The sequence below is a fragment of the Pan paniscus genome, chromosome 1 (genome assembly GCF_029289425.2).
Source record: "Pan paniscus chromosome 1, NHGRI_mPanPan1-v2.0_pri, whole genome shotgun sequence".
NCBI classification, from domain to species: domain Eukaryota; kingdom Metazoa; phylum Chordata; class Mammalia; order Primates; family Hominidae; genus Pan; species Pan paniscus.
Window position 1 is genome coordinate 121041747 of NC_073249.2, and position 26351 is coordinate 121068097.

Consider the following 26351-nt stretch of genomic DNA (forward strand, 5'->3'; position numbering starts at 1 on the left):
TCCCAGGTTCAAGCGATTCTCCTGCCTCAGCCTCCCGAGTAGCTGGGATTACAGGTGTCTACCACCACAACTGGCTAATTTTTGTATTTTTGGTAGAGACGGGGTTTCACCATGTTGGACAGGCTGGTCTTGAACTCCTGACCTTGTGATCCACCTGCCTTGGCCTCCCAAAGTGCTGGGATTACAGGCATGAGCCACTGCACCCAGCCACAAATTGAGCTTTTAATCTATAATTGTGACTGTGTCCACAGCACAGTCAAAAGATCCTATCTTTTTGAGTGTCCAAAAGATAGGTAGGTATGTAGGTAGAGAGGGAGATGATAGGTAGATAGATAGATAGATAGATAGATAGATAGATAGACAGACAGATAGATAGATAGATCGATCTTGTTCATGAGAAGTAAAGGATACCTATTTTCTTCATGTCTGTATAATAAGTCATAAAGGCTTTTCAAACAACATTCTCAAATTGAATCATTTAATGTACATTTTGCTCCCTGATTATAACTCAATAAAACTATTAACCAACGATAAAATAATATTAAAGTTCTATCTGAGACAAACATTCTGCATGTCTTATAAGACACAAACTGTACTTTACTATTATTTGTGGCAGGGGTTCTTTACTGCTGTTTAATTGGACTTCTAGTTTTATTTCTGTAATATGTGGTATAAAGCTTCAGTGAAGTTCAAATGTTATAATTAACAAAAATTGATTAGTGTTCCGCTTAAATACATTTATACTATGTATTGTATGTATGCTCTGGACACAGTCACAATTATGGATTAAAAGCTCAATATATAAATATAAGTCTCAGTGACACAATAAGAAAAGTTCTGATATCTTTTGGAGGAAAAATGTTAGCAGGTGGGGTCAAATTACAGCATATCACCTTAAAGTAGTACAGTTCTTGTGAAATCTCTTAAGTATGTTTATTTTCACACCCCTCAGGAAATTGTATGGAATAGAAAGAAGTGCATACAGAACAAAAATGACACCTATATTTAATAGGAGCTCCTCTTCTAGGGCTGCTATCTTAACACCAGACAATAGATGAGGCACTAGGTCTAACTTTATTATTTTGTAAACAATATATTCAGCTAGTAAAATAGAAATGAGGAACAAAAAGCAACTCTCAGGTTGCAACTATTTCTCATTTTAGATCCCTTCTCATCCTGTTAATTGAACATCAAAATAAAAGGCTTTCCTTTTTTCCTAAATCTCTTTTAAAGGCATAAAAGTCTGGCATGTATAATGACTTTTGCTCAATAATTTAAAAAATCTCTAAGCGATACAATTAATTTCAGAATTGAATCTTATTCTGAAATCAATACCTGATGTAGATGATTACTATGAAAACAATTTGCTTTCCTTATAAAAGGAGCCTAGCAACCATTGTTTCTGCTTTCAGCAGAGGAAAAAATAATAATAAAGAATGATTTATGATCCTTATTCAGTTACTACCTCTTTTGTGGAAGGAGTTTCCCCACTTTTTTGTAGTCAGTGAATATTTAGGACCCCCATGGAAATACACATGCAAACACACTCCAATTTGCCTGTGTTTCCAGAGTCTATGATGTAGTTACTCATTTGTGAATCTGTAGGTTAGAGCCCCGGTTAGAAGATGAGATTCTCATGTCAACAAGATGTACTTTTGTGTCTTAATAATTGCTGCAAAAATAGTAAATAAATAATTGTTACTTCTTTTGCCACTTATTTTTAATAGTCAGGGTTTCCCCAAGAGAGCAGTGAGAAATAAAAAGCAATTCTTTACATCACAACTATTTCTTATTTTAGATCTCCTCTTGTCCTGTTAATTGAACATCAAAATAATATGCTTATGTTAAAATAAATCATATTTAACATAGAGTTATTTTGTGAGCCTGTGTGTTGGAGGGGCAGGGGCAGGGTGAGCAGTGGGTTATCAAATTATAGAAGTCAAATTACATTTTACAATAAGGGGACAGAGTGAAGGGAACCCTAGAAATGATTATAGTAAGAACAATTAGATCGATTGGAAAGCTTTAATTTGAGAACTGAAGTTAGTCATCCTATTTTATCTTTTATGTGCAGTGCCTATAGCTCATGTGAAAACAAATTTAGCTAATGTTTCCTGTTAATATTCAAAAATACTGAATAAGGAAATATCAGTTTGGAGAAACAGTCACTGGTTTATTGATACCCTTTTTTCTTTGAGATATAAGTGAAGAATTGGTGAGTTTATTTGTGTGTGTGTTTGTGTGTGTGTGTGTGTTTAGGATTTTCTAGAGTATAAAGTTGTATCATTAATTTGCCTATTTTTAGTAATGGATCATACTATTCATGAAAGTTTCTTTAGAAAATGAAGTAATTGTAGAGTATATTTACACACAGTGAGATACTATTTTGCCACATACATTTTCTATTTTGAAATTAGTGGTGGTGGCAAAGAGTAGCCAATAATTGCAATTTTAATGTTACTCTGGATTTGGTATAGCTTTCTTTTTATGCAATAATTGATGTAACAAAGATATTGTAATAATTACCCTACGACCCTCAATTGAAATTTGAGGATTTTTATGTTTAGTTTTTGGATATTATTGAGACTTATATCTGAAGCTGACCTCCAATATGTTAACTATTATCCAACATCGCTGACCCTTTGTTTTTCATGGTTAGAGTATTAATTTCTTCTAAGTATTCTGATTACCTCCAGAATATGAGTGTTTTAGGTGTGTTTCTTAAATCTTGTTAAGAATTCCCTCTGACTGATTAAAATCATGATTTTTAAAAGCAAAAAAGTAAAAATGAAAAGCATGAGTGAGCTTTCAATTGCAAAAATAATTAAATGCAATAAAATGTTTATTATTCTGTATAACATCCAGATTACACAGGAGGATTTAGTGAAACTCAGGCTAACAGTAAAAAAGTATGACTGAACAAAACAGGTCATTATTATGAATGTGTAGATGTTTATTCCCTTGGTAAAAAGAGATGGCATTTATAATTTTTCAGTCTCAAAAGACAATAACATACTCAGCATACTAATTAAGAAAAATGAATCAGCTCTAAATTTAATGCCAGTGAATATGACGTTTGATTTCTTTCTCTTTCTCTTTTTCTCTTTCCTTTTGTTCTTTCTCTCTCCTTCCTTCCTTCCTTCCTTTCTCTCTCTCCTTCCTTCCTTCCTTCCTTCCTTCCTTCCTTCCTTCCTTCCTTTCTCTCTCTTTCTTTCTTTCTTTCTTTCTTTCTTTCTTTCTTTCTTTCTTTCTTTCTTTCTTTCTTTCTTTCTTTCTTTCTTTTTCTTTCTTCTTTTTCTTTCATTGAAAAAAACGGAGTCTTGCTCTGTCTCCCAGGCTGGAGTGCAGTGTTGCGATCTCGGCCCACTGCAGCCTCCACCCGCTGGGTTCAAGCGATTCTCCTGCCTCAGCCTACCGAGCAGCTGGGACTACAGGCGCCACCCGCCACCAAGGCTGGCTAATTTTTTTTGTATTTTTATTAGAGACGGGGTTTCACCGTGTTAGCCAGGATGGTCTCCATCTCCTGACCTCGTGATCCGACCACCTCGGCCTCCCAAAATGCTGGGATTACAAGCGTGAGCCACCGTGCCCTGCCGCCATGTTTGTTGTCTTATTATTATTAACTATAATAATACTATTTTAAAGGTAGTATATATACCATGAAACAAAACAGTAGAAAGTAAAAATTTCTGGACCTCAATCAATACTACTCAGATAGCTGCTGTCAAAAGATTTTTAGTGTATTCTTAATTTTCTATGCAGATAAAAAATTTACATAATTGTTTTTATAAAAGATTGAAATTAAATTTTACTTTTTATTCTGAAATCAGATGTTTTTCTTAACAAATATGTTGGTCGATATTCTACCTCTTAACTACTACTTCACATATTTTTTATAAGTACGAAGCATTGCATTGTTTTTATGTAAGATTTTTGCTAGTGGGAAAACATATCACAGGGATGATTCATATATATTTATCTTTATACATTTTTATGATTAGTGACAGCTTTAAAGTTAGTAAATCACTTTATACATAATTTTTTATTAGAAAAATTATAAATTCCTTAAAGTGGGATTTCTAGGCAAAAGATTATATACATTCAGAAGTGTATTGCTTTCACCATCCTGCCTTCTATAATGCTGCATCCATTAACTGTCCCCAGCACTTACATGAGTGTGCTTTTTTTGCCCCACATCTTCATGTATATAGGGTAATACAAATATTCTTAATATTTTCAGTTTTACAGATTGAATGTATAATAATATTTATGCTTTTTGTAATTGCCTCATTATGAATGATACTGACAATCATTTTTTTTGTCAACAGATTTTTAACTTTATTCATGCCTAAGTTTCACAAAGCCTATTTTAAAATTTTTAACCTTATATCAGAAATATAAGAGTAGCTAATTTGAGCTACTGAATATTTCCTTATTAAAAATAATGTAGAAAATGCAAAAACATAATAAAGAAAAAAATCCATAATTTCCAGACACCAAATATAGGCAGACACCCAATTTTCCATAATTTCCATAATTTCCAGACACCAAATATAACCCCCATAAAAATATAGTATGTTTTCTGAAACCTGTTTTGGTCCTATACATGCAAAGACATATTCAATTTCTCCCTTTGTATACTCACAAACAACCCTATATGGTATAGTAGATTTCATAACGCAGAGACACATTTACAGTACACTTGTTAAAAAAACTTCTGGCACTATAACTTCAAAAACTTATTTTTAATATATTGATATTTCATCTTATGGCTGCACATAGTTTATTTTTTTGTTGTTGGATATTTAGCTGGTTTCCAATTATTTACCACAGTAAATAATACTGTATAAATATATTTGATCATGGCTATAAAAATACATCTGGTTTTGGTGTATTCCTTTTATGTTAAGATATTAGACTTCTTGTCCAATATTTTCATAAATTGCCATGAAGTTGTCACAGAGTAAACTCACAGTTCTATAGATAGAGAGTGGACTTCTCCTGAATAAATGGAATCCCCAAAATGAAACTGATTTAGGAAGGAGGACAATCTGGACAGACTGGAAGGAGAACACATTTTCCAAGCAATATTCTTTTGAACCTCTGCTTCAAAAAATATAGTTGTGCTTGAGGGAAAGGAAGATTCTAATTCCCGGAGGTGAGACAGAAAAGCAAGAGAGTGAGAGACATCTCTTTAAACTATAAATAATTTTTACAAAATGACATAATAAAAATGTCAATTTTTACATATTATTTCCATAGATTCTTCATTTATTTTGTTTTTGTTGCTCTCTAGTATGCAAAATATACCTGGACAGTTTTGGTGCAGTCATGGGAAAATCAATGAATGGTCATGCAAATCGGTTTTAAACAAATAAAAGATAAACAGTGCTCAGCAAAGACTAGAGTGGGATTGATTATGGATTTTAGTAAGATATTAAAACTCTGGAGATATGAAGCCAGTCTACATTTCCAACTATTCTTCCTTACATGGGCATTTTGATCCTTCTTTAAACAGATCTGTTTCCCCTACATTTAAAATGGATTCTAAGGCCAGACATGGTGGCTCACTCCTGAAATCCCAGCACTTTGGGAAGCCAAAGTGAGAAGATCATTTGAAGTCAGGAGTTCCAGACCAGCCTGGCCAACATGACGAAACCCCATCTCTACTAAAAATACAAAAAAATTAGCAGGGCATGGTGGTACACACCTGTAGTCCCAGCTACTCGGGAGGCTGAGGCAGGATAATCGCTTGAACCCAGCAGGTGGAGGCTGCAGTGAGCTGAGATTGCACCACTGCACTCCAACCTGGTCAACAGAGTGAGACTCCATCTGTAAAAAGGAAAAAAAAGAATTCTAATAATACCAGTAATACTACTGAAAAATAGTAATAATAGTTAACGTGTATAGAGTGCTCAACATTTGCTGGATTGTTCTAAAAATTTTACATATGTAAATCCATCTAATTTTCCCAGCAATACCATTAGGTAAGAATGATCATTATTCACGTTTTAGAGCTTTGATAACTGAAACAAATAAAGTATTGGTTGCCCATGGACCCAAAACTCATCAATGAAGAGCCGTGATTTGAGATAAAGATGTCAGGTTTCATAGATAATGCTCTTCACCACTATGATGAACTAGCTCTCCATGTATAGAAAACATACATACTTATATACATATCTGTATTTTTAAAGGCAAACTCTTCATTTTGAAATTTTTTTCTATAGAAATACCATCTTATTTTAGCTCTCAACTGTAGTGCATTAGACTTCCCATTTCATTTTACCCCTTTAACATTGTGTAGTACGCATGTTTTACATAATCTTTGTCAAATTTGGAGGTAAACATTTAACATGTTTTTTTTGAGTTTTTACAATTATGAACAATTTCCTCATTTTTACTAGTTATTTATACTATAGTTATTTAAAGTATAACTTTGGTGGACTGCCTATTCTCTTTTGTTGCCCACTTTATCTTTTCATTTTATATACACCTTTTACGCAGAGGTTTACTTGTAAAAACTGATTTAAATTCAGCTTAACAAAAATTCTTACTGTTCTATTTAATTTATTTATGCTTTACATGTCACTATCTTTTCGAATATAAAAACATACCTTTTTAGTCTTTTTGGCAATATGTATTTCTTTCTAATTATAAATGTAATACATACAGAGAAATAAAATTTAGTGAATTTAAAAATGTGAATATCACCTGGTAGCATCTACTCAAAAAAAGGTAGTATTTTTATTGTCTACGTATTTAGACATAAATGTACATGCATATTTAGAAAAATTAATGTTCTACTTCACAGAGTTTTACTTCTTGCCTTTTTTACTTACAATTATATTATGATTATGTACAATATCTTATTTTTAGGCAGTTTTGAAAATGTGATATCTGAAGCTCTATACATAGAGAAACAATGTTTTATTTATCTTCTATCTTGAACATTAAGCTTATTTGCTACTTATGTGATCACAAATAAGACAGCACTGAACATATTAGATTTTTAATACTTTGAAGGCATTTATGCTATTTTTATTGGATGAGTTGGTAGCTTTACTAGAATTAAAATTAGTAATATTTCTAAAACTCTTTGTACATATTGTCATGTTGGTCTTCAACTTTGTTAAAGTATATATCTCAACATCTTTTTTAAGAATGTGTGGGCCGGGCGCGGAGGCTCACGCCTGTAATCCTAGCACTTTGGGAGGCTGAGGCGGGCAGACTGACTGAGCTCAGGAGTTTGAAACCAGCTTGGGCAACAAGGTGAAACCCCGTCTCTACTAAAAATACAAAAAAAAAATAGCCGGGCGTGGCGGCGTGCGCCTGTAGTCCCAGCTACTCAGGAGGCTGAGGCAGGAGAATTGCTTGAACCAGGGAGGCGGAGGTTGTAGTGAGCCGAGATCGCGCCACTGCACCCCACACTCCAGCCTGGGGAACAGAGCAAGACTCCGTCTCAAAAAAAAAAAAGAAAAAAAAATACATGTATATATAAAGAGCGTGTGTATGTGGAAGATGAGGGATTGTGTATGCATGTGTGCATTAAGTGTGCAAGAAAAAAATTATAAACACTGTTCATTTTTAGAAGATTGAATATGTTTGAAAATATATTTACCATTAGTATTACTTATTTTTAAAATGGCTGCTCATGTAATTGTATATGTAATTGAGACATTTAAATTATGGACATGTAGGAACTAATTATATATTGTCTATATTTAAAATTATATATATAAAAATCATATTATACTATAATATATATTAATATTATTTCCAGATTTTGCTCCTAAATGTTGACATTGCTTGGGTAGCTTCTATTATGTCCAACACTAGTAATCATTAAATCAACATTAGTAAATAAATTCGTGTTATAAAAGACCTCAAAATGGACAAATAGATTAGATGATCCTCAGGGAAACAATAATTTCAGATAAGGATATGAAAAGGTATTTTTACTCACTTGCAGTGAATAATATTATAAAAACAAAGGATGACACTGTTGAAGTAAATATATTAAAATTGAGGATTAATAAACATAATTTAGCTTCCAAACTGAAAAATGAAATTGGTCCATTTTCTTCTTAATATATAGGGTCTTACAAATAAAATGGAAAGTAATTTTTTAACCAGTATTAAATTGAGAAAATAAGTAAATAACTCTTTGTTTAGTGCATTCTAAATGTCTAAGATTTTTATTCAAATTAAAGCTTATTTTAATTACTTATACAACAGAAAAAATGAATTTATTCATTCCATTGAATATGGAAAATATTAGGGAGAAAGAGTGTACAATATTGATACCTTAGTAGAATGATTGCAATAAATTAAAAATAGTCTCCATCCTGAAAAAAACTACAGTAATTTCCTGGGGCTAAAAGAAAGTTAATTATTTGACTAATAACAATATTAATATTTCATATATTAGTTATAACCAGCACTACTAAAAGGGTCCATTTTGTATTATAGATTTATATAAATTATTACCTTAGGTTGAAGAAGTAGTAGCGTAAGGCAGTAAATTAAGGGCAATATAAGTGAAGAGTAAAAGTGTGACATAAGCTCTCAGATACGCAATGTGCGCTTCTGTATTTGGATCAATTACATGCATATTCAGTAAAGAATGACAAGGCCCTTTTGTAAAATGATTTAGGTTACATGTTTTAAGGGCTTCTTATTATTTATCTAACAATTTATTAGTATATTAATTACCTAATGAAGTTAGTATCAGCTATAATTTTTAGTATTTATGAGGTCTTCCTATACATTAGACACTTTTATTAGCACAGTCCAAGGTGAGTAGAACATATAGATACCACTTAGTACGGACACACCTTCTCTTACTTATGTGATTCCTATGGCATCCTAGAAAAATTATTGCACTTTACTTTGATTTGTGTTGGTGTTCTCATTTGTCTAATTACCAACAGGATAAACAACTTCTCAGAGTTTCTGTATTGTAAAGTCGAGTAAGTCTGAGCCCTTGTCATAATCTGTTATGGATGCTCTAACAAATATCATAAACTGGTAGCTTATAAACACAGAATTTTATTTCTCACAGATCTGAAGGCTGGGGAAACTCAAGATCTAGCAGGGTGCAGATTCAGTGTCTGGTGTGAGCCCGTTTCCTGGTTCATAGATGGAGCCTTCTTACTCTGTCCTTCTATGGTAAAAGGAGTGAATCAGCTCCTTTGGGTTTATTCTATAAGGGCATATAAGGGTACTAATACCATTTATTAGGGACCCACTGTCATGATCTAATAACCTTCCCAAAGGCTCCACCTCCCAACACCATCATGTTGGTGATTAAGTTTCAACATAAAAATTTAGGGGACCACAAACATTGACAAAATAGCCCCACAGATGTGTTCTAAGAACAGATTATCTTGCTGGTAATTAGACAAGTCAGAACACAAACATGAATCAAAGTAAAGTCCAATTATTTTTCTAGGATGTCATAACAAACACATTGGTAAGAGGTGTGTCTATTCTAAGTAGAATCTATATGTTCTACTCACCTTGGAATCATGTGTGCAACTATTGTATTGTGAACTTTTACATTTTTCTTATTAAAAATAATAAATACAAATAGTGATATACATACAGAAATAAAGACCATATAGGAACACATATTTACTTTTCAGATCAGATGTGGTGGTTTATGCCTGGGTCCCAGGTACTCAGGGGTTTGATGTGAGAAGATTGCTTGAGCCAGGGATGTTGAGGCTGCAGTGAGCTGTGATAGAGCCACTGCACTGCACCTCGGGTCACAGAGGAAGACCTTGTCTCAAAGAGAAAAAAAAAGTTTTTCAGTGAGTAGTTATAATTGTTACATTCATGCTTTGAGCTCCTGGTGGAATGCAATATAAGAATTAGGTTGTTCAAAGAGAGTGTTTACTATAGTCTTTGACAAGTTTACAAAGCCAGGGACATTAAATCCTACCTTACATACAGAATAAAAAAGAATTTTAGAAAGGCAGGGGATTGGTGACAAATGTAATAGCTGAAAAATAACTGTGCAACAAATATTAAAGGTACTATCGTGTCCTGAAAAGACAGTGGGTAAATGTCATTATTTTCCTACAATTGTACATTGAGATTATTAAGATTATTTAAAAAATGATTATGACAAAGTGCCAATGTCAATTTAAAAAATAAAAGAGAAGAAAATGGGATTAAAAAGGTCATAAATTAAGATTTGAAATCTTTTAAAGGAAAAACTTCCATTGAAAGTTATCTCAGTATTTTAAATAAGGCACACAGAATAAAAAAATTAAATCACTAAATGTCTAAAACTTCTTAAATTATTACAATGCGTAATATAAAACCTAACAGAAAAAAATTATGAATTATAATATATACTGCAAAGAATGAGTCAACTAACTTTTTTTGCATTAATGATTGACATTTTGAATTGGGTTTTGATAGAAAAAAATAGATATTTTCAGGGTAAATTCATCATCTGACTTAAAGGTGTAAATTTCTATTTTATTTTATATTTTAGAGAGGTGCAAAAGTTGATTATTGAACCTTTGTGAAAAGGGGTAGAAATATTTGCCACAGAGGGTGTGTTGAAAATAAGATTTTTTTTTAAAAAAAGAAAAGAAATGTAGCTTTGAGAATGTGACTTCTGAGATCACTGATAGGAAATGTAGCTTCGAGAATGTGACTTCTGAGATCACTGATAGAATGCCTGCTGTCACCATAGGCGTTTTGAAGGTTGCACTCATATGATCAAGTGACTCCCAGTGGAAAACAATGTTGTACTTCCCTTTTTTGTAATTTTTTAAGAAATTTAAGTAAAATAAAATAAGTATTCACGAAATTTGTTCTTCCTTTAAAATCAAATTATATTTACTTTGCTAAGTTTGAGCTACAGATGATGTGCAAAATCAGAATTGTCACTGGAAATTTGCTTCAAAATTTGCTCTACTTAACCTTACTTGAAAGATGTATAGGAGATATTATATTTAGTGGCCTTCAAGTATATAATCACAAGTAACAAATATACTTGAATAACTTAGAACTACTTTGAAGAAATTCAAAACACACTCTATTATGAAAGAACAATTCAACTATATTTCTGATTTAAATATATATATGTATACCTATATATACACACATACACTTATATAGCAATGTGTAAAGTCAAAAGCGACTAGTAGTTTTAATATTTTCTTGCTATAAAATTATTAAAAAAATATAATGCAATGTGAAATTTAAATAAACGAACTTGAAATTTCTCATGAAAATGGCAAAAACATGCTGTGTCCTAGTTCATTTGGGCTGCTATAACATATCATAGACTGGGTAGCTTATAAAAACAGAAATTTATTTCCCAAAGTTTTGGAGGCTTGGAAGTCCAAGATCAAGGTGCTAGCAGATTCGGTGTCTAATGAGAGTTTGCTTTCTGCTTCATAGATGGTGCCTTCTCACTGTGTTCTCACATGACAAAAGATATGAGGGGTCATTTTGGGGCCTCTTTCATATGGCCATTACTTAACTCTCATAAACTAATTACCCTCCCAAAGTCCCCATTCCCTAACACTATCAACCTGGGGGTTAAAATGTCAACATATGAATTTTGGGAGAACATAAACATTCAGGACATAGCATATGAAAACTCAACACACACCTACACAAACACACACAATCAAAACCTGAAAATGTTATAGCAAGTTATGCAATGGGGTCAATTGTTCTCCTTTTTTATTTTTAGATTTCATGATAATTATTTGAAGTAAACTGTGTTATCTGTTTCTGATATAGATAGCTGCACATTTAAGACAATGAAACAAAGAGATGCTAGCTTTTAATTATAGGTAATGCTCCAAAATACTTCTCATAAATCTGCCTGCAGATAAATCCAAAGTTCCTCCAACCAAATGAGTCCGACATATAGCCAAATGGCTGCTATCTCCGTTGTGTGTGTGTGTGTGTGGTAGTGACTTTGCTAGTAGCTTTGTTGATACTACAAATGATCAAGCATTGATAATTTATAATTATATTAACAGTTATAATTATAAGTAATATAATTATTTAATCAGAAACAAAACAGATCCGAGAAGATATCCTTTATCTATTTGTTTTTACCATGATTATCACCCAATAATTATCAAACCCTCACCCTATATTTTTATTTTTTTAAAGAAAAATTGGGCAATAAATCAAGGAGAATGGCCAGTGTATTGAGGCAAGTTAACAAGCATTTTCTGAGTTGGTCACATTTTCTGGAATCTTTTATTAGTTCCTATAAAGTATGTACAAAAAAGTAAAATATGATTTCTGATCTCCAAATATTGTGATTTTGAAATGATATAAAATATAATAATTGATAAAATAGCATTTACTGTGTCCATTTGCATCATTTTGCTCATTCCTCTCAGAAGGTTGTGCTGGAGGAAGCTGGTATTTCTGGAAATTAAGTTTTTTTTCCTTCTTCTCAACAGAAATATCACAAATATGAAGGCATCTTTATTTAAATTTTAAGTCAAATCAATATATTTTTTGATGATCAATATAATGGTATACTGTTAAACAGCCTTTTTTTCTGATCAAATTCCTTTATCAAACTGTCAAAAAAATTTAAGCCTAGACATCAAAGCTGTAGATAATTTGGTATATATTCATCCATTTTTTAGTTTATTCAGTTATTCAAAAGCACTTGTTGAGTGGCTTCTGTGGGCTAGGCAATGGGCTAGGGAACAGGGAACAGAGAGGTGACAGTGCAGACTCCGGCTCAAAGCTTCTCTAATGAGCTAGATTGTCATGCAAATTAAACTTAGAGTAGGATGTGATATGTGTTATGATAAAGGATTATGCAAGTTGCTTTGCTGTGCAAATGGGAAAAAGCGACTATTTCTGTTAGAGAACTTCTGGGAGGTGTTACTTTAAGAAATTAAGATGTATAGACGCAGCTTCAAATTCTTCCTAGTAGGCAGTTGTCACCTGTTCATCGGTTAGTCTGAAAATGGAAGCATATTTACCACCCCCCTTCTGATGGTAAAAGTTATACAGAGATTAGAAGCCGAAAGTAAGAGTTACAATGAGAATACTACAATGTAAAATTGAAAAACTGCTGGAGAATTTAATAATGAGGAAATTTGTCATCAATGTAAAAAAACTTCAGCGATCAGAAAATCACGTCCTTTGCAGAAACATGGATGAAGCTGGAAACCATAATTCTCAGCAAACTAACGCAAGAACAGAAAACCAAACACCGCATGTTCTCACTCATAAGTGGGAGTTGAACAATGAGAACACATGGACACAGGGAGGGGAACATCACACACCGGGGCCTGTCGGGGGGTGGGGGACTAGGAGAGGGATAGCATTAGGAGAAATACCCAATGTAGATGACGGGTTGATGGGTGCAGCAAAGCGCCATGCTATGTATATACCTATGTGACAAACCTGCACGTTCTGCACATGCATCCCAGAACTTAAAGTATAATAACAATTAAAAAAAGAAAATCAATACTTTAAAAAGGGTATTGTAGATGGCTAAAACAAAAGGACAGCCTTTATAAAAGCACATGTTTGTTAGAATGGAGGTGAAGTGAGAGTACAAAGGATAAGTGCAGGTGGTGATAGCTCAATTCCAGATCCATTTCCTTTCTTCTATTGGAAGTCTGTTAGTAATTTATTCTGAAATAAAAATATGTCTTAAGTGTTGTGTATAGAAATGTACTAGTGCTGTGCCACTGAAATTGAATTTAAGCAATAAAAACATGACCATATTATTTTGAAGGAAAATAATATTTTATGAAAGATTATAATGTAATGGAAAAAATACTCTTGAAAGTAATCAGAGGTTAAATATTTTATATAACACAGATAGCTATTTCCTATTTCAATTGTTGAGAAAGCATTCTGTTTGAAATGTGTTCAAGCATAAGAAACATGAACTAGAAATAGATTACTTTATTCTTGAGGACCTACTTAGGAAGCTGTATATATTCACATATTAGAATGACTATTTAAAGGATAATGATCTTTTTTGTGTATATGGTAGAAAACGAAGGTAAAATATATATTTTGATATAAATAAAATTAGAAAATTTGAAGGGTAAATAAATGACAAGTTATGATGCCTATATAAGATGATAGAAGTAAAAATATGTTGGCAATCTCAATTATTTGTAACACAAGGGTATTAAGAGATAATTTTCTCTCTGTGAGGTTAGGCAGCTCTGAGGAAAGTGCCCTTTGCAAAGGTCAGCGACTCCCAGGAAGATGGATTACATGTAGGTAGAACAACCTGGCAACTTATATGTTCAAATTTCTGCTAACACGAATAAGATCATCTCTGCCCTTTTCCTCCATTTCCAAAGAGTTTGAGAGATCTTATTTTTTAAAAAGGGTTTGTCATACCGTGTATGCAAAGAATATTTTCTTTCCTACTATTGGGTAACAGGTGAACATATTTTATAAGAAGTATTAGATAAATGCCACTGTGAAGATGAAAATAGCATTGGAGGATAAAGAGCATTGTTTGGTGTGATCTTTGTTATTTTCCAGTTGAGAAGTACAGGTACAAGAGCTATATTAATATTTTATAATCATACTTGTATAAATTGCCTCCAAATAATCAGTCCCTTTTGAATAAAATAAGGCAATATATCATTGATGTTTTATTTCCCTATGTGCTCACCTACTATGTGGGCATCGTCATGACTGCTGGCCTTACCATTACTTTCTCCAATCGTGTAAGGTGCTTTGCTTATGGAATACATGACAGTATAACACTTGCAAAAATGGTCTGTTCAATGAATGAAAGCTAAAGTGATGATGATTTTCTCACATGCAAAGATTTGCTTTAAATAAAATCATTACAAAAAATTTAGTTAGTTGGCAGAGGAGACCAGGTACAACCTTATTTCATTTCTATGTGCAGACTTAGAATGGAGGGAGCATTTATTGTGGGATACAGATAGATAACAGAAGAATGTGAGGAGAAAGATGTCTTTTACAGAGCACACATGATGATGTTGTGTGTACAATTCATAAAATGGAATGGAGAAGAGAATATGTCATTCTTAATTTACTCCAAGTAGAATTTTAAAGAATTTTAAAAGGTTATGCTAAGTTATCAATTAAGGACTAATATATATTATTAATCATTTAAGGTAAGATTGAAATTAATGATGAAGATACTAACTTAAGTAAAAGTTATTCTTAATTCAAATTTTATGGTTATGTATTTAACAAATTGTGAGAAGCAAACTCTGTCCACCTACTTATGTGTTTCTCTGGTATCTCTAAGGTAAAATCAGTTTTAAATTATAATTTTGTAATAATACTTTCACAGTAATTAAAAATGAACAATAACTAGATTTTTATACCTCCTATCTCTCCATATGGGGAAATAGTACAATATAAATTAAGGTATTGTGAGTTTTAAAAAGACACAACTCTCTCACTAAAGTAATACCTATTCAAGAGCCAGAAAATAAAAATACATTCACAATCTCATTACCTAGAAACTGGTATTGTTAATGTCTTACCCTCTGTAACCTAATCTAAGCTTTACATATCTAGTTTGAAAATGGAATCATATAGCAAATTTTTATAGTAATAATTTTTTTCCACTGTTTTTTTAAAATGGTAATTATATTCTATTTTCCATCACGTATTTAACCGATACTATTACTTTTGGCAACTTTGGTAGTTTCTAAATCTGGATTTTTATAATCAACTTTGTGATATGCACTGTTTTAGCAACATCTTTTCTGTAACCCTTTGTAAAGCCTTTGGGAGACTGTCCAATTGGCCTTACAGGAAATGTGTGCCACACAGTTAAATCAGTTTGTGCAAGTAGTTACTCCCTTCTTTACATTAATAATTCTACTGAGCAAGATTTTGTTTCAATTTGCTTTATTGATGTTAAAATCTGCATAATTTACATATGCTTATTGGACTTCTGAAAGATAAATTTCTTGCTCAAGTTATTTATGTGTGTTTCTGTTGGCATAGTCATCATTATCTAACAAATTTGTAGGTGTCTTATATATGTTTTAGTCAATATTGACTTCTACAGAATTTCTCATTCTGAGCTATGTGAAATAATATTGAAGTAATGAGATTTATATCATTTAATAATCAGTCATATAATTGACTGACTTAAAAGATACATGAAAACTGTGGTTATGGATGTGTTAATATTAACCCGAAATAGGTAAATGATTATCTGTATCATATAGCTTATTACTTACCAAAATAACAAAATAAATTACAAAATATAAATGCTGGAAATAGTAGATTTTTGGGCCTTTGTTAAATAACTTTAAAATTAAAACTGATTGTATGTAGAATGTGAAATCATAACATACTAGTAAAATAAAATTTAAATTATAATTAATAAATACTATACTATGAGCAGAAGCACAAACTGGCAAAATGCAAGGTTTTGTGTCCTGGTATTTTGGGTAGGAAATAATCTTTGTGACATAGTGGGCCATAACTTTGCAGTGTTTCAATGATAAGGAGGGACTGGTGATAAAAGAGCCTGTTATTTGATAGTATTAATGACTAATGTAATAGAAAATTGATTTCCTAACTTCTTTCCCTTTGCATAGTGTCTTTTCCCTTAGATTGAAAGGGAATCAATATATGAATATCTGAGTATATTACAGGCAGCCAAGTGCAGAGAAAATATCATTCAATTAGCAAGTAGAAGGTCTAATTTCTTAATCTAATTGTGCCACAAATGAGTTGTATGACCTTGGACAAGTCATTTGGTCTTTCTAAGGTTCACTGTCTTTATCCACAAAAGTAAATTGTATCTAAGTTTCAGGATTAGATTTATGTAACTCAATTTTGAAATAAATTTAAATAAAAAACAAAGGATTAAATTCACTGAATATGCTTTGATGATGTTTCCCAAACTGTCTTCTACAGAAGAACATTTTCTTTTTGCATTAACTAATGCTTTGTGGTAATTTAATACATGTAGGCATTATTCTTATGGAATTGTCACAAAACTCTAGGTAAATATTGTTATTATTTCATTTTATAAATGAATAAACTGATTTGAAAGGAGGTTAAAGTTTGTGTTGGTTCACAGAGATATTGAGCAGTCAAACGAGGCTTCAAAGTCTGGCAGTCTGATTCCATAACCTGGGAATGTAATCATTATTCGCACTTTCTTAAATGTGTATTTCTAACTAAATAAACTTGTGAAACACTGGCTTCGACAGAGTAAACTCAGTTGAACACAAGATACTTCAGAATATTTAATATTTGTTTTGAATATCCAAGAGGAACATCATATGTGGAGTTGCTAGCACTTATTTTAACCACTGAATCCCTGCTACAAGAAATTCTTAACCTGTCAGAGGTGCTTAAGTTCTGCAAACCATTTTTGGAAAACTGTTAACTCTTGAGTCTTAACAGACTCAAATTACTCAAATTATTTTAAATTACTTAAGAAATTGTTACAGGACTGAGTACAGGAAGATCTGCATAGGTAACTATTTCTTAAGTAATTTAAAAATCAATAAAGATGAAAACAATACTGTCTATGAGATTTGCTTTCTCATATCTTAATTCCTATTTTGTACATTTTCCTTCTTTAGCACATCTTAATGCAAGAAATCTTACCAGTTGATTAAAGTTGTGTTTAATAAGGGAAAACTGGTTTAAAGGTGGGAACTATAGTTAGTGGTTTGGGAAGATGTGGGTATTTTTACACTAAGAACATTCTTTCCCATAAGGTTTGCTTAGGACATCTCCATTGTGGTGAACATTGTTTACTATTTCTTAGTAGCTCTGAAATTCAAACATATTCAGTGTTTGGAAAATATTTTCTATATTATAAAGGGAGAAAATAGACATAATTCATACTTCTTTAAATATTTCATTTTATATTTATAAAATAACCAAACCATAATAAAACAAAATCACAAATATTTCAAGTCAGATACTTTATTCTGTTTAATATTCTGAGATTTCCTCAATAAGTCTTTGAATGAAAATGATCCACAAGAAAAATCATAAAATCAAAAACAATATATATTCAATGATAGTTTCGATAATGGATATGGACTAGATAGACAAGTGTTCAATATAATTGATACTGTTTTTTTTTCTCCTGGTATAATACAACTTTATAAAATTTTATAAAATATCCCCAAATTGTAAAAGAACAGCAAAATAGAGTTGATCCTTATAATGTGCAGAATCTGTATATGCAAATCTGCCTACTGGCTAAAATGTATTTGAACCTCTGAAAGTGACATTCTTGATGCATTTGCAGTCATTTCCATACATCTGCAGAACTGACAAAAAAATTAAATCACCCAACTCACATGTTCCCAGTTCAAGTCGAATGAGACAGTGCTCCGTCTTCTTCTTCAACTTTTGAAGTGTAATAAAGTTTGCTTTTCAAAATCTATTTGCTATCACATATTTGCATTTTTTTGTGCTTTTTCTTCACAACTTTGCCACTTTAAATGACCCTTCAAGTAAAGCTGATGTGGTGTCTGGTGTTTCCAAGTGCAAGAAAGATGTGATGTGCCTTATGGAGAAAATACTGGTGTTAGATAAGCATTGTTCACACATGAATTATAGTGCTGTTGGCCACGAGTTCAATGTTAATGAATCAACAATGCCTTATATTCAGAAAAGGAAGAGGAAATTCATGGATCTGCATGTAAGGCTGCTCCAGAAAGTGTCAAAGTAACACCACGGTACATGAAAGATGGAAAAGCAGCTACATCTGTGGATTCATGAGACAACAACTGATTTCAAAAAAGTATAGTGGACAGAATTGTTGTGAGGCTGAAAGGCAAAGAAATTTATTGTCATGTTAAACACTCTGGCTAGTACTGGCTGCCTTCCATGTTTCAGAAGGTGATATGGCATGAAAAATGTTAACTTGCAGGTGAGGAAGTTTCTGCAGATCAAGAGGATGTGGAAGAATTTTTTAAATACCTGTGAAATGTATACAAAGAAAGGGTTTTATAAAAGAGCAGATTTTCAATGCTGATGACAGTGGTTTGTTTTACATGGACGCTTGGCAAAGGAATCTATACACGACAAATGGTGTTTCACTTGACCAATATATGACTAGAGGCTCTAAAGATCCTAACCCTGCATTTCCCTTAGGAACAGTAGTTCAGTATTTGCTGATTCAATGTTTGTGGCGACCTTAAAGAATCTAAAAACGGCCAGACTCGGTGGCTCCCACCTGTAATCCCAGCACTTTGGGAGGCAAAGGTGGGCGTATCACCTGAGGTCAGGAGTTCAAGACCACCCTGGCCAATGTGGCGAAACCCCGTCTCTACTAAAACTACAAAAAATTACCCAGGTGTTGTGGCGCACCTGTAATTCCAGCTACTCGGAGGCTGAGGCAGGAGATTAGCTTGAAATTGGGAGGCGGGGGCCACGGTGAGCTGAGATCACCCCATTGTACTCCAGCCTGGGCAACAAGAGTGAAACTCCATCTCAAAAAAAAAAAAAAAAGAATATAAATACTGTGAATAATGAAAATTTGTTGTATATACTTGAGATCTGGTTTGCAGATAGCTTCCATCTAAAATTTATAGAAAGAGGTATTGCAAATAAAATCTGCAGTAGTTTTTCTTGAAACCACACCAACACTACTGCTGTGGGAACTTATTTTTTTAAGAGACATTTAGTATTATGGAGAAAAATTGTTTCCGTTCCAAAATTACCTTACCGTAAGGGTGGAGTAGCCAAGGTACAGTTTTGATGGCACCCTTGTTGTGAAAATTAACATTTCTGAAGCAATATTGGTGAAGGAAGACTCTAAGTCCCCAAAAGTGGATTACTGGACAGAAGATATTAAAGACCAAGGTGTTAGAGTAGAAGAATATGAGAAGACAAAACTTGAGCATGAATAAGATACTACTGATTTTATTTCTTTTAAATATATATTCAGAAGTGGGATTGCTGGGTCATATGGTTATTCTATTTGTAGCTTTTTGAGGAGCTTCCATACTGTTTTCCATAATGACTGTGCCAATTTACTTTTACATGAACAATGTATATGGGTTTTCTTTTCACCTCATCCTCATCAATGCTTGTTATCTTTTGACTTTTTGACAATAGCCATCCTGACAAATATGAGGCAATATCTCATTGTGGTTTTGATTTGCATTTCCCTGATGATTAGCAATGTTGAGCACCTTTTCATATATCTGTTGGCCATTTGTATGTCTTCTTCGAAAAAACTGTGCATTTAAGCGTCTACTCCTTTGCTATCTTTAAATTACTTGTTTCTTTTTTGTTGTTATTTTTGCTATTGAGTTGTTTGAGTTCCTTATATATTGGATATTGATCCCTTATAAAATCACTATCTCAAAGAGATACCTCCACTCTGATGTTCAGTGCAGCATTATTTACAATAGTCAAGATGTGGAAACAACTTAAGTGTCCATCAATGGATAAATGGATAAAAAAGTAGTGTGTGTGTGCCTCTGTGAGTGTGTATAACACACACACACAATGGAATATTATTCAGTCTTAAAAACATGAAAATCCTGCCATTTGCAACAACAGAGATTTACCTGGAGGACATTATACTAAGTGAAATAAGTCAGACACAGAAATACAAATATTGCATGGACTCACTAATATGTGGAATCTAAAAAAAAATAAACTCATAGAAACAGAGTAGAAAGAAGGTTATCAGGGATCAGGGTGGGGAGAGAGGGTAGGGGAAATGTAGTGATGTTGATCAAAGGGTATAAACTTAAAATTATAAAAAGAATAAGTGATGAAGACCTAATATACAGCATGGTAACTATAGTGAACTAAAATGTATATTTGACATTTGTTAAGAGAGTAGATTCCCACGATACACAAGCATAGACTAACGATGTGAGGTGGTGGATCTGGTAATTAGCTTATGTTAATTATTTCACAATGTATATGTGTGTCAGAACATTGTGTTATATACTCCGAATATATACAATTTTAATTTTTCAATTAAACCTCAATAAACCTGAACACTAAAAATGCTACCTGAAAATCACTGGATGTATGAGGACAATTTAGAAGGAGCTAAGTTGGCTGGCGCCTGCCTCCCGCCGCAGTACCCGCCGCCTCTACGCACAAGCCCAGAAGTTGCGGAAGCACAGCAGCCACCTCTTCACAGCCACCATCCCTCTGAATGGCACGAGTGACACCTGGTACCAGGAGTTCAAGGCTATCATTCGAGAGCAGCAGACGCGGCCCATCTGGACGGCGGAAGATAAGCTGGACGGCTCCTTGGAGGACAACCCTCACCGCGGCCTGGCCGACAGCTCTGCTGACCTCAGCTGCGACAGCCGTGTTAACAGCGACTACGAGGAGACGGAAGGCGAGGGCGGCGCGTACACTGATGGCGAGCGCTACACAGACGGCTAGCGGGGGGCCCTACACGGATGTGGTTGATGAGCTCCCGGCTCCAGCCCTGGCCCGGTCCTCAGAGCCCGTGCAAGCAGAGGAGCCCCAGAGCCCGAGGGGTCGTGGGAGAATCTCGGCTCATCAGGGGCCCCAGGTGGACAGCCGCCACCCCCAGGGTCAGTGGCGACAGGACAGCATGCGAACCTATGAACCGGAAGCCCTGAAGAAAAAGTTTACACGAGTCCGCGATGCGGAGTCCCCGATGAAGATGGCTACGACTGGGGTCCGGCCACTGACCTGTGACCTCTCCCAGGCTGCCAGCTGGTCCGTCCTCCTTCTCCCTTCCTGGGGCTGGGACTCAGTTTCCCGTACAGAACCCACAACCTCACCTCCCTCCGCCTGGTCTTTATTAAACAGAGTATTTTCACACCAAAAAAAAAAAAAAAAAAAAGATTAAGTAATTTTCATTCCTATGATAAAATCAATTATTTTAGTGGGTACCTCAGGGTAGCAAGGCTTGTAAAATCTAGGATTATAGCAATAGAAAACATATGAGATTTTATGTGGTGGATAGGCTGTTATATATAATTGAGTTTGGAACATGGAAACGTTAAGAATGAACAGTTATTTGGAAAAGCAGATTTGTGGTTCAAGAGAAAGGGGTATAGATTTAGATACATATAGTGTTATACAGAGAGCTATAGAGAAGTATAGATATTGATATATACACACATCATATGTATATTTATATATTGCCTGTCTATATATTTATCTATATAAATCACAATATATAGATTTGGTAGTTAACACATATGAATTGTTTAGCACAAAAGTGATGAATGATGATAATCTCTAGGGCAAAAATTCATGAGGAATCAGCATCAGAAACAGAACAGTTACATACACACACATATATCTTCACATGGTTACTTCTAGGGCATTTGTAGAAGAAAATAAATTAACAAAATAGAAGATCTGGTTAAAGCTTTGATGACTGTGAGGTGGAAGACAGAGGTCCAGCCAGAGAAGGAAGAACTGCAGTCCTGGCTGCTGCCCTGCACCAACACAATTATATTCCACCTTACAGTGTAGGGCCCTCCCCTCGCCATCTGTGTAGCCCTCGCTACACAGACTGGTGCCCTCACTACACAGACTGGTGGTCTCTATGAAAGGTCGTGCCTTCCAATTCTGAGCTAAATATGCAACTAGTCATGGAGTCAGTGTGACCATTGCAACTGGTGTCAAAACTATTAATGTAATTATCACATCGAGGGAAGGAACAAGGTGAAACAAGGTGTGTTATATTCAAGACCTACTCTCTGTTTCTATGAATTTAAATTCTTTTAGATTCCACATGTAAGTGAGATCATGCAACATTTATCTTTCTGTGTCCTACTTATTTAACTTAGCATAATGTTCTTTAGATACTTCTAGTTTGCACATCACAAAAATAAAATTGTAGGGACATCATGTAGAACTCATGTGACTCCGGGGAGGGGAGAGGGCCGATAAAAACACAGTGATTTAAGCCAAACTCACCTTCCCCATGGCTCCAGGGCTTAAAATCTTACACTTTTCAAAAGAGTTCCATGGTGCTTAGTGCTTAATAAGTACTCAACAGATTGCGTTTATATAAAATATTTTATTTAGTTTCTATTTAAAATTAAGCTATGTGGCCTAAACAATATCATTGCCCCTATTAACAGATGAAAAACAGACTCAGTGACATTCAGTAAACTGTATCAGGATACACAGTGCAGAGTCAGGATGTGAATGCAGGGATGCTGGTTCAAATTCTTGACATGAGCTTCTACTCTGCTGTAATGCCTTCTCATCTAAGCCGGAGAGCTGGTGTTTCAACCTCCTTCTATCAAGAATTATTTATGTTTTATTTATTATAACTAGCATAGATTGGTTTGTGAACATAAAATTTTCTGATTTGCCTATGTAAAAAGAACACATAAACAAAACAGTACTCTTTTATTACATTGTCATTATAAAAACTCATTTTGACATGGTTTTTTTTAAATGTGTTTTTAAAGAGCTTATTTTCTATTGCATCATAAATATAGCATTCATTTTAATGGCATTCACATTGCAATTCAAAAATATTGAATGCACATTATTGTGTGTGACATCTTACCACCCTCATCTTAAGCTATGATAATTCATTCACCTATTTAAAATTTATATGTAAAATCCTCATTTGATATTTAGAAAGTAAACATTACTAGCATAGGACACTTTGCAATAGTTCACATTTTAAAGCAAACATAAAGTATAAAATAAAAGTGAAAACTGTTAGCGGTCAGAAAAATTGGGAGTATTTTGTATCTCTGTATGGGTACCTGACACACTTCTTCTATAATAACAAGCATTGTTCAAATATAATTGTATTCTTATCAACTTGCGAATGTGTTATTCATTCAGATTACCCATCTCTTCTATCCAACCTCCCTTAAATATTCATGCAGTGAGGTGGATTTGCATTGTCAATTTAGATAAGCCGGAACTACTTTTCCCATAATTCCCCTCTTTTATATTTCCAATTATAGTGAGCCACAAATATTTTTTTTTTTTTCCGTAGGAGAAATAGATGGCAGAACAGGTGGGTATCCCTCTTTTACACAGAAGATCATTGGTGCAGAGACCATAGACACGTGGTCACTTACTTGCAGGCTTATTGTGTTGGTGCAGGGCAGCAGCCAGGACTGCAGTTCTTCCTTCTCTGGCTGGACCTCTGTCTTCCACCTCACTGACTCCATGACTAGGTGCATATTTAGCTCAGAATTGAAAGGCATGACCTTTCATAGAGACCACCACTATGATCAGTTTAGAGGTGGGGAGTTTACGGGTGAAGAGACACTGGCACCATTGTCCATCCTAGTGGATTTTGGCTCACCCTTGCATGTTCTAATGTTTCCTCATTTCCCACACTTTGTGTCCATCTTTCCTCCAGAACACCTTGTCATGTGATTTTACCTTATCTTTTAGTGGTTATGCTTCTCGGATCAAACCGGACTGAAACAGGCAGATTCATATTTGAGCCGTATTTTCTGCTTCAATGGTACCATGGCTATACACCTATCTTAACATTTATCAAATAGTCATAAATCCTTGTTTGTCTATCCCACTGCATTGAGGGTAATGTGAGGGAAGGATTTCATTTATACAACTTTTTATTGCAATAAACCAGTGCTGTGCATTATGCATTAAAGACATTGAATATATGCAGGTTGGACTGAATGAGTCCCGTTACAAATTTATGTTTACTTAAACATTTCTGAGAATTTATTTTTTCAAAGTAATGTATTTCAAGGAAGTCTAGAGATGTTACCACTTTTCTCCTCAAGGATTCATGTACATAAAAGTAGTAAGGTGAGCAGGAGTTTAATTATAAGGAAGCCCTGAGGTCAATTGCTGATGTATTTAATAAAGACTATTTTCACCCCAAACCATCTGTGAATCTTAGCTTTCATCATTCAAAGACTGTAGCTTTGTTCTTGATTACATCTGGGGATTAATGGCATAATAGGCTATATCATTCTATAAGCCTTAATCTATTATAATTCTTGTTTTTATGCTTATGACCGAAACCTCTGTCTTCAAAACATGTTTGGTCCTGCATTCACATACTGGGTCAGCCACTGCCACTCTCTGTTATTTTGGGCAAGACACAATATCTCCAAGTGTATCAGGGATAAAATCTATGTTATAAACAGGGTTATTCTAAGGAATAAAAGGGATATATATGCAAATACAGCCCATATAGAGTCCTTAGAACATAATATTTATAAAATAAATATTAACTATTATTATCATCAGATATTATTTCAAGGAAATGGATGGAAATAACAGTAATGTATGACTGCCCATGAAATGCATAGTTTAATTCAAAGCTGATATACACACCTAGGTATAATAAAAAAAGTTCATTGCTCATCTGAAATTACGAATTTTTCATAGCTGTTATCAGGTCCTACTAAATTAAGAAATCATCTCTCACTACATAGTAGGGAATTTGAAAAATTGCTATTTTGCCATTTCTGACAGTATACCTGCAATATATTAAAATCATAAGAACACAACTTTCAACATTTGTAGTTATAATTCACAAAATACTATTTACAGTGAAGACCTGACTCATTCTGTCTCAATCCACTCTTCCTTATACAAATGTTCTCAGCAAGGGAGATGGTGAAATTGTTTCTTTTTTAAAAATTTTTTTTATTTTAATTTTTTTTTTTTTGAGACAGAGTCTCGCTCTGTCGCCCAGGCTGTGGTGCAGAGGCGCGATCTCCGCTCACTGCAACCTCCTACTCCCGGGTTCACGCCATTCTCCTGCCTCGGCCTCTCGGAGTAGCTTGGACTACAGGCGCCCGCCCCCAAGCCCGGCTACTTTTTTTTTGTATTTTTAGTAGAGACAGGGTTTCACCGTGGCCTCGATCTCCTGACCTCGTGATCCGCCCGCCTCAGCCTCCCAAAGTGCTGGGATTACAAGCATGAGCCACCGCGCCCTGCCAATTGTTTTTAATTTAATATTTCTTTTGTATATATGTTATTCCTAGTCAATTCTAAGTTAATGAGCAAAAATTCCCAAGGATTAAAAACGATCTGGTTTTGAAGGTTAGTCATGTATAGTGATATGATATTTTTAAATTATTCATTGAAATACAAGATTGAATGAATATTAAGGATTATATTTTGTTCTCTATACTATGAATTCACATTTGTTAAACTGCACAAAACTTGTAAAGAGTTATGCAGCATTGTTAGGATATTGAAACCACGGATAGGATGACGAACAACTTGTTTTAGGGACATTAGCCTTCCCAGTCTCAAAAGTCTGCCTTTCATCATTTCCATTTATGAACAATAAACTGTGAAATGTATGCAGACAATTATGGTGATAAAAATCATTATATGATTTTAAGGGCCAATACAATCCTTCTGTTGTGTATTATCACACATATGTCTTGTGAATTCTTATATGTGTG

General features: G+C 34.0%; 1 long non-coding RNA gene across 6 annotated transcripts in view; it reads right to left on the reverse strand.

Annotated features, from left to right (window-relative positions):
- Window positions 1-26351, reverse strand: part of LOC117974878 (uncharacterized) — a 172625-nt gene that overhangs the window by 23793 nt on the left and 122481 nt on the right. For 5 of the 6 annotated variants that reach the window (XR_008626046.2, XR_008626041.2, XR_008626047.2 and 2 more), the window contains exons 7-8: window positions 9641-9784; window positions 5711-5832 (exon numbers count right to left, since the gene is read on the reverse strand). This is a non-coding gene — a long non-coding RNA (uncharacterized LOC117974878). Of the gene's footprint in view, window positions 1-5710; window positions 5833-9640; window positions 9790-26351 lie in introns of all 6 variants that reach the window. The other variant, XR_008626045.2, reaches the window with a different exon arrangement.